Below are 9,291 nucleotides of genomic sequence, written 5' to 3' on the forward strand. Positions count from 1 at the left end.
TATCCTCTCTATCCCCTGGTCCCCGTACCCCATCCCCGTCCCAGTTCCAGCACTATAAACCATTCAAATCAGACTTTCCTCAGCCATCCGAGAGCAATTTACAATCGGTGATGTGGTTGACGTTTTGAACAAAAGCATTTCAAAAAGAAAAAGAGAATGGGGGGGGTTGAAAAGAAAATTCACTAAAGTTGATTCATTCTCCACCTCAAGTGAATGTTCAAACAGACCTGACTGGCTTTTCCCACCCATTTCTTTTCCTTTTTTCCCCTTCAGAGGTTGAGAAGATGGGAGAGCTTTATCTTTCAACTGTATTTTCTGTTGTCACTAAGAGGCCAAGGACAGGATATGTCACAGAGTTGAATGGGGAAATTTAGAGAGGACTGGGTTGGTTTAGGGTGGATTAAACTTGTTTTTCTCATGCAAAAAAAAAAGCCTGTTCTGAATGCACCAAATCAACTCTGAATACAGTTTAGTTTAGCGTCGGAGCGGAGAAACCTGTCGGAACAATTGCAAATGACTTTTAGCAACACTTTTTCTTGAAAAATATGCCATTGGACAAAAGGAGTTCGTCACATTTGGTCACATTCATTGGCTTCAGGGTTTTTCAATAGAATCCAATGACAAAACTTCGGTTCCAAATGTTGCTATGTGTCCCAAGCATAAAGGGATAATCCGTAGTTGAAACAATAAAGCGTTCTCTCCCTATTTTGGTAAAAAACTGAGGGATGGGGCCTGAGAAATATAACCATTCTCAAATTCATAGGCTATGAGCTATGGATGCAAGGACTGACTATCCGTGATATCAAAATCATAGTTTTAACCATGTTTTGAGGCTATATAGCATTTGTTTAAACATACTTTGTTTGCTAACATTGGCATAAAACAAGCTTATGTTTTGGATTCTGATGGGGCACGACAGTTGAACTAAGCTGAACTAGGCATATATATTATTCAAGAATCAATTAGTACATCCAGAAATAGATTTAGCAACTGCAGAATGCCCTTTTAAATATACACAGATACTTTGGGATATGTGGCACAAAAATGAACAACAGACCAAATATAGGAAACTAAGTTACACTGGCTTTGGAGGGGACCCATGACACAGTAACATATGGTCCCAGAGAGGAGAGCAGTAGGGAGTGGTTCAGTAAGAGCAGGCTGGGGTGGAAAGTGTTCCCTTCCTGAGTCAAAGGTCAGTGTGTTGTAGAGCTCCTCCCCTGCAGGTGTCCAATGGGACTGGAGCTCATCTTGTGGTTAGACCGTTCCTTTCATTCCCTGTTCTGCAGGCACTGAGTAGATCCTAAAGAAAGGAGAGAAGAGAAGAGTGAGAGAGGAAAATGTACTATACCAATCCAAAAAACTGGTAGGACTTTACACATCTGAAATATTATTAATTCACTACTATAAAATATTAAAAACATACGACTGATATTTAATTCCTTGTTAAGAGTTCATGGGGGATATATCAATTTAGAAACATTGGATGTCCTTGGGAAATGTACAGACTACAGCATATAAACATTACATGTTTTGGAGAATTGGGGATTACAATTTTTGAGATCCTTCCCATAAGACAGCCTGTTCACGTTCGCACATGGAAAGCAGGTAGCTACAATCCTTGTTTGTGGGAATCCAGGAAATGCATGTCGGTTTATAGCGCGCTGCAGGGGTTTGGCGTGCTACATGGCGACTGCATTACCTCCACACATCCCCTCCCCAGGTGGGACTTATGGCCTTGGCAAGTCTCCCTGTTGATCCAACAAGCCGAGGGTTGCTGTGTGAATAAGCCTCTTTTCAGCACACCTATCACTCAACACACAACACAGCCAGAGCTAACTGCAGCCCTAGGAGCCAAGCGTTAATCCTGCAGAGGATTTGAACCCCTTTCTCTTTCTAAGCCTGCATCATCAGATCTATAGCGCCGAGGTGGCTACGTGCTAGGTAAATTCTCTAACCTCTATCGTTGGCTAGGTCACGTAGCATCTAGCATGGGACAAAGGAAACTGATTACTCTGCAGAACGCCAGCGCCCAGCACTCAGCACAGTTACACAACCCCAAAGACAGACCCAGAGAAAGAAAGAAAAAGAGAAAGAAAGAAAGAGACAGGTAGAGCTCTCAGTTACCCCCCTCCCCCCCTTCCTCCCTCAGAGGCCCCAGGAGAATGACTAACTGACTATATCTCACTGTCTGTTCAACTGGTTCAGGCTGTTCTCTGTGCTCTGATTGTTGTTGTCAGATAATGTCATCATACCATAGAGACAGAGCTGGGATTTACTGCTCACTGTGCAATGTGCTTCATACACCAGATTTCTATAGATGTGTTATTCCTGCTCTGGGCTCTGGGAGCAGGCTGGGTCTTGCCCTGTAGGGGTCATGAAGGGCAGACCGTTCTCTCTGGGTTATTGTTAACAGTTGACAGGGTGGGGCGAGGTAGAGCAGTGGAGTGGGCTGGATGGCTTCAGGCTGTGCAGGTAATTGCAGCACAAGTCCAGACGGGCTCGACGGCTCAGCGGCTGGGTGGATCTGCTCCTCCTGATTGAGTTTCGCAACCTCAGCAAGAGTTTGTCTGGTTTTACATGACGCTGGCATGATGCCGTAGTGGAGCATGCTGCCAAGCCAGCGGTGTGGTGGATGGACTGACTGTTACTCACTTGACTGGTTCTGTCGCTTCCTTCCAGCCGGGCAGGCGGGGGACTAAGTGGAACATCTCTGAGAGACACTGATTTCTATTATGTCTATTATCTAAAAGGCCTGTTCCTCTTAGGGCAAGTAAACACTGCGAGGGGAATAACATGGCAGAGTGACTTACAGTTCAACGTGCTTTAAAAACTCAAATTTAACTCAATTTCCATAACTGCTCAGAGGAATCCCCCATGGACAAAAATTGCAGCCCTGATGGTTTTATCAGGAAGATGGTGTCAGTGGAGGAATTGAGGGTGCGAGGTTACACTGAGATCTAATATGCACAACTTATTGTAAGACTTTCAGTCAAACAGAGTGAATGGAGAAGTGTGGCCTTACCCTTGTGGTCGGTTGTGCATGCGACGCCGGACCAACACTATGGCTGAAACCAAACACAAAAGGGAAAAGGTCACCATTTCCTCCTTGCCGCTGGAGAATAGTTCACATTTGCTTAAGTATTAGAACTTACATGACACCCTGGAAGTGGAGTAAATCAGGTCAAGTGCATGACTCAGGGGCCTAACAGCCTGCGAACTCACTGACTTCAACAAACCACTTTTCTAAAGGTTGCTACATCTGGTCCCTGATCAAACCATCAGTAATAATGTGCCAGATACACGCCCTGTAATGTGTTGTGAGGTGTGAAAAGAGGTCTGCCAGTCAGGTAGCGTGTATATCTGGTCTGATATTATCTCAGTCTTATCTTGACCTTTAATCCTTACCTACTATCACTGCGATTGACAGTGCCACCACACTCACGGCTACGATGATGACAATGGTAGTAAATCCATCTGAGAGCAGATAACACACGATAAAAGGAGTTGATGGTTGCAACACACTGGGACGAAATGAACATACAAACTTAATTTACACAATTATTTTAGCATGACATGGCTAATGTTCATACAAACCAAGAAGTATGAATTTGCTAAAATATGTACTTTTAAATGGGTTTATTGCACATTGAAATTACAGTTCATCAAGTAAGAAGGTATGGGCCTACTGACATGCAGAAATAAGGTTACTTAAATTCTACATACTGTAAAAGTAGAACAAGTTGTAAACAAAGTTTTTCCTACCTTCCCCTACTTTTTCTCCTGTTGCCTTGTTTGTGTCCACAATATCATTAGTTTCAGGTTCGATAACCACGTAATTATTCCTGAGATTTGGGATCACTGAAACAGGCAAGAACACACCTAATTATTCTCCGACCTCCATTTCCATTCAGAAGGATATCACCAGTACAGACACATATAAATAAACATTCATTCATCTGCTCACTGACTAATTCTATCACTGTCTGATCAATGTGGCAGAGGAGGAACAGAACTGGCAGATTTAACAGATCATCATTCTGATTGGATCGATTTCACTCCCAGCCAATCATTAAGCATTCAACATTCACTCCTGGATTCTGATGAGGGGGAGGAAGAAGGGCTTCGGCAGTGCGGCTCCTCTCCTGGCCTGGCTGAGAGAAGGTGCTTCTCCAGAAGATGTGGCCTGTGGGGCAGCCCTCCCTGTACTAAATAGCTCTGTAATTATATCAAAGCAACATCATGGGGAAGATGAAGAGTGACAGCTAGCGATGCCGAGAGGAAATGAGAATGCCAATGTGGATTAGTGCCCTGACAGGGTGGGGGGTGGGGGGGGGGGGGGGGGTCGCTACGTGTCTATCTAGTCTAACTTCTGCTTGATGGATACACAGGGGGGGTTCTCCCCACAGATAATTGATTCCATTCTGGGGGTAATGATGAGGGGAACGGTTGTGTAACAGAGGTGTGATCTCTCTTACTCTGCTGACTGGGATGCTTGCCCATCACATTTCTAACAGGGAGCGAGTTAAAGGGTTAAACTCACCGTTTTGCTTGAATAGATCTTCATCGTCTCCATCTGTGGGATATTCTGAATAGAGGAAGAGGGAAAAGCCCAGTCAGCATCAATATAAAGTGGCTTGTATTACATTTAAAGATTAGCAGTAGTTATGTTGCTGTGCTTCATTTGAGGGTTCACTCATGGAACATTATCGGATCATCACGGTACTCCTAAACATAATCATCACTTTTGTCAAATTTATGAAAATGTTTCTGAATTTATGAAAATTTCATGCTACTTGAGATTTTGTCCCCTTTGGTTTCCAGATGAAGATGTATTCCATACCTGCTACGTCTGCTGATCCTTCACTCTCCTCTGAGGAAGCTGTATGGGAATAGAGATGGGGAGGTGTCACGCCCAGGGTGTGATTTGGGGTGGGTATTCTATGTTCTATTATTTGTATTTCTATGTTTTGGCCGGGTAGGGTTCTCAATCAGGGACAGCTGTCTGTCGTTGTCTCTGATTGAGAACCTCTTCTTTTAACTACTGTGACAGGAGGATGGGACCAGATTAACTCACAGCAGCTTCTTACTGTACATCACTAAGGTTATTCGTTACATCTCTGCACTATACTGGAGCAGAGCTACTCTCCTATGAACTACTACTGTGGGATATACAGAATGATTGAGCTGCCATCCATTCAATGATATACTCACTCATGAACTCCATACTTCTGTGGCTAGGGCATTTAGCTCATGGTAAAGGTAGCCATCTTAATATTACCAGTTTCAGAGTTTTGTGGAAATAACTAACTATACCTTTAGATAGATAGTAAAACACTACTGAAGCATACACAGGTTCATATCTTCTTTATGTTGAACTGTGGTTTATATAATGTGTATGTATTCTTTCCTCAACATATACTTTCATTTTTATATTTCATCTTTATTTAACCAGGTAGGCTGGTTGAGAACAAGTTTTCATTTACAACTGTGACCTGGCCAAGATAAAGCAAAGCAGTGCGACTAAAACAACAACGCAGAGTTACACATGGAATAAACAAGTGTACAGTCAATAACACAATAGAAAAAAAGAAAGTCTATATTCAGTGTGTGCAAATGGCGTGAAGAGGTAAGGCAATAAATAGGCCATAGTAGTGAAGTAATTACAATTTAGCAAATTAACACTGGAGTGATAGATGTGTAGATGATGATGTGTAAATAGAAATACTGGTGTGAAAAAGAGCAGAAAAGTAAATAAAAACAAATTGGGGATGAGGTAGGTAGATTGGGCGGGCTATTTCCAGATGGGTTATGTACAGCTGCAGCGATCTGTTAGCTGCTCAGATAGCTGATGTTTAAAGTTAGTGAGGGAAATATAAGTCTCCAGCTTTAGTGATTTTTGCAATTCGTTCCAGTCATTGGCAGCAGAGAACTGGAAGGAAAGGCAGCCAAAGAGGTGTTGGCTTTGGGGATGACCGGTGAGATATACCTGCTGGAGCGCATGCTACCGGTGGGTGTTGTTATCGTGACCAGTGAGCTGAGATAAGGCGGAGATTTACCTAGCATAGACTTATAGATGACCTGGAGCCAGTGGGTCTGGCGACGAATATGTAGCGAGGGCCAGCCGACTAGAGCGTACAAGTCGCAGTGGTGGGTGGTATAAGGGGCTTTGGTGACAAAACGGATGGCACTGTGATAGACCACATCCAGTTTGCTGAGTATAGTGTTGGAGGCTATTTTGTAAATGGCATCGCCGAAGTCGAGGATCTGTAGGATAGTCCGTTTTACGAGGGTATGTTTGGCGGCGTGAGTAAAGTAGGTTTTGTTGCGAAAAAGGAAGCCGATTCTAGATTTTAGTATGTTAAAAAAGAGTTTAATATGAGTCTGGAAGGGGAGTTTGCAGTCTAGCCAGACACCTAGGTATTTGTCAGAACCGCCCAGAGTAGTGATGGTGGGCAGGTGCGGGCAGCGAACGTTTGAAAAGCATGTATTTAATTTTACTAACGTTTAAGAGCAGTTGCAGGCCACGGAAGGAGTGTTGTATGGCATTGAAGCTCGCTTGGAGGTGAGTTAACACAGTGCCCAAAGAAGGGCCAGATGTATACAAAATGGTGTAGTCTGCGTAGAGGTGGATCAGGGAATCACCCGCAGCAAGAGCGACATCATTGATATATACAGAGAAAAGAGTCGGCCCGAGAATTGAATCCTGTCGTACCCCCATAGAGAATGCCAGAGGTCCGGACAACAGGCCCTCCGATTTGACACACTGAACTCTGTCTGAGAAGTAGTTGGTGAACCAGGCGAGGCACTCATTTGAGAAACCAAGGCTGTTGAGTCTGCCGATAAGAATAAGAATGTGGTGATTGACAGAGTCGAAAGCCTTGGCCAGGTCAATGAAGACGGCTCTACAGTACTGTCTTTTATCGATAGCGGTTATCATATAGTTTAGTACCTTGAGCATTGTTGAGGTGTACCCGTAACTAGCTCAGAAACTGGATTGCACAGCAGAGAAGGTACAGTGGGATTCGAAAGGGTCAATGATCTGTTTATTAACTTGGCTTTCGAAGACTTTAGAATGGCAGGGCAGGATGGATATAGGTCTATAACAGTTTGGGTCTAGATTGTCACCCCCTTTGAAGAAGGTGATTTGTAGGGGTCCAGGTTTTGCAGCTCTTTCAGAACATCTGCTATCTGGATTTGGGTGAAGGAGAAGCTGGGGAGGCTTGGGAAAGTAGCTGCGGGGGGTGTGGAGCTGTTGGCCGGGGTAGGGGTAGCCAGGAGGAAAGCATGGCCAGCCGTAGAGAAATGCTTATTTAAATTCTCGATTATCAGGGATTTATTGGTGGTGACAGTACTACCTAGACTCAGTGCAGTGGGCAGCTGGGAGGAGGTGCTCTTGTTCTCTATGGACTTTACAGTGTCCCAAAACTTTTTGGAGTTAGAGCTACAGGATGCAAATTTATGTTTGAATAAGCTAGCCTTCGCTTGCCGGCCTGAGTGCGTGTTTTGATTCCTGACTTCCCTGAAAAGTTGCATATCGCGGTGACTATTCGATGCTAGTGCAGTCCGCCACAGGATGTTTTTGTGCTGGTCGAGGGCAGTCAGGTCTGGAGTGAACCAAGGGCTTTATCTGTTCTTAGTTCTACATTTTTTGAAAGGGGCATGCTTATTTAGGATGGTGAGGAAATTACTTTTAAAGAACGACTGACGGGATGAGGTCAATACCTTTCCAGTATACCCAGGCCAGGTCGATTAGAAAGGCCTGCTCACAGAGGTTTTTTTAGGGAGCGTTTGACAGTAGGGGTGGTCGTTTGACCACGGACCCATGGCGGATGCAGGCAATGAGGCAGTGATCACTGAGATCCTGATTGAAAACAGCAGAGGTGTATTTGGAGGGCAAGTTGGTGAGGATAATATCTATGAGTGTGCCCATGTTTACAGATTTAGGGTTGTACCTGGTGGGTTCCTTGATAATTTGTGTGAGATCGAGGGCATCTAGTTAAGATTGTAGGACTGCCGGGTTGTTAAGCATATCCCAGTTTCCGTCACCTAACAGAATGAACTCTGAAGATAGATGGGGGGCAATCAATTCACATATGGAGTCCAGAGCACAGCTGGGAGCTGAGAGGGGTCTATAACAGGCGACAACAGTGAGCGACTTATTTCTGGAGAAATTCATTTTTTAAATTAGAAGCTCGAACTGTTTGGGCATAGACCTGGAAAGTATGACAGAACTTTGCAGGCTATCATAAGTATCAGCCTAGGTTCTTCTAAGCAGTTTTCCACTTAATATTCTGCTATCCCTGGAAGCTATAGGACTCAGAGAGAGACGATGTATATTTCTCGTGTGGAACACATACAGGCATAAAAACAATAAAAAGGTGATCTGTGTGATTAGATCTTTGTCGGTGTCTCAGTGTCTGCTGCCAGAGCATTGTGGGAAGGTGAGAACATGTGATACGTACCAGCAACTCCTTGCAGAGTCACAATCAAACACAGAAACAGCAATCGCAACATCTTCCAATGCTGGAGGGGAGAGAAGAGAAGAAACGAAGTTATAAATTCTGGTCATTAATATTCTGCTATTGATATGTGTGAAAAATGAAAATCTTCCCAGTTTGAAAAAGCGAAAGTGAGATGGCGTGAAAGAGTCATCTATATTCTGTTGTTGAGGCTGTCTGTTGTTTACTCAAACATTTAGGTTTACCTCAACCACAGGTAGTCAATGGAAAATTACAGGTACCGGGAACACTATCTTCTGCAATAACGACACGGACTATCATGATGACACAACTCCATACAGGTGGCACAAACACTGCCCTGATGTTAAAGGACGATGTATATCTTGTCTCAGGGGTAGGGGTGGATGTAAACTGTGTTTCCCAGTGCTCAGCAGAAAATAACCCTGTCCCTCTCTAAACACTCAGTCTCAGCCAGCTGGCATGAATTGCCTTTTCAACACTTTCCCCTTCCATCTGGGTAACGGTGTGGGACTGTGTGTGACTCGGTGTACTTTTAGATTTTGTATTGTGTGATTGTGTGTACTGTGTGTGTAACGGTATGAATGGTGAGTAAGGCCACAGTGCTTTGTTCTAACCAGCCATGATTAGTCATTAGAATTTACGTCGTGTCAGCCATTAAACTCTGTCACCCTCCGTTTAGACACTAAAAAGTTATTTGTAACTAAACAAATATTTAAGTTTCTGTCGGCTCCACTTTGGAAGATGGCCCAACAGTCACATTCGTTTTGTCTGGCTGTGAGTGGGAGTTTTTCCTGCCGCCTTCTTGAGA

This window comes from Oncorhynchus mykiss, chromosome 2, assembly GCF_013265735.2.
Source record: "Oncorhynchus mykiss isolate Arlee chromosome 2, USDA_OmykA_1.1, whole genome shotgun sequence".
NCBI lineage: Eukaryota > Metazoa > Chordata > Actinopteri > Salmoniformes > Salmonidae > Oncorhynchus > Oncorhynchus mykiss.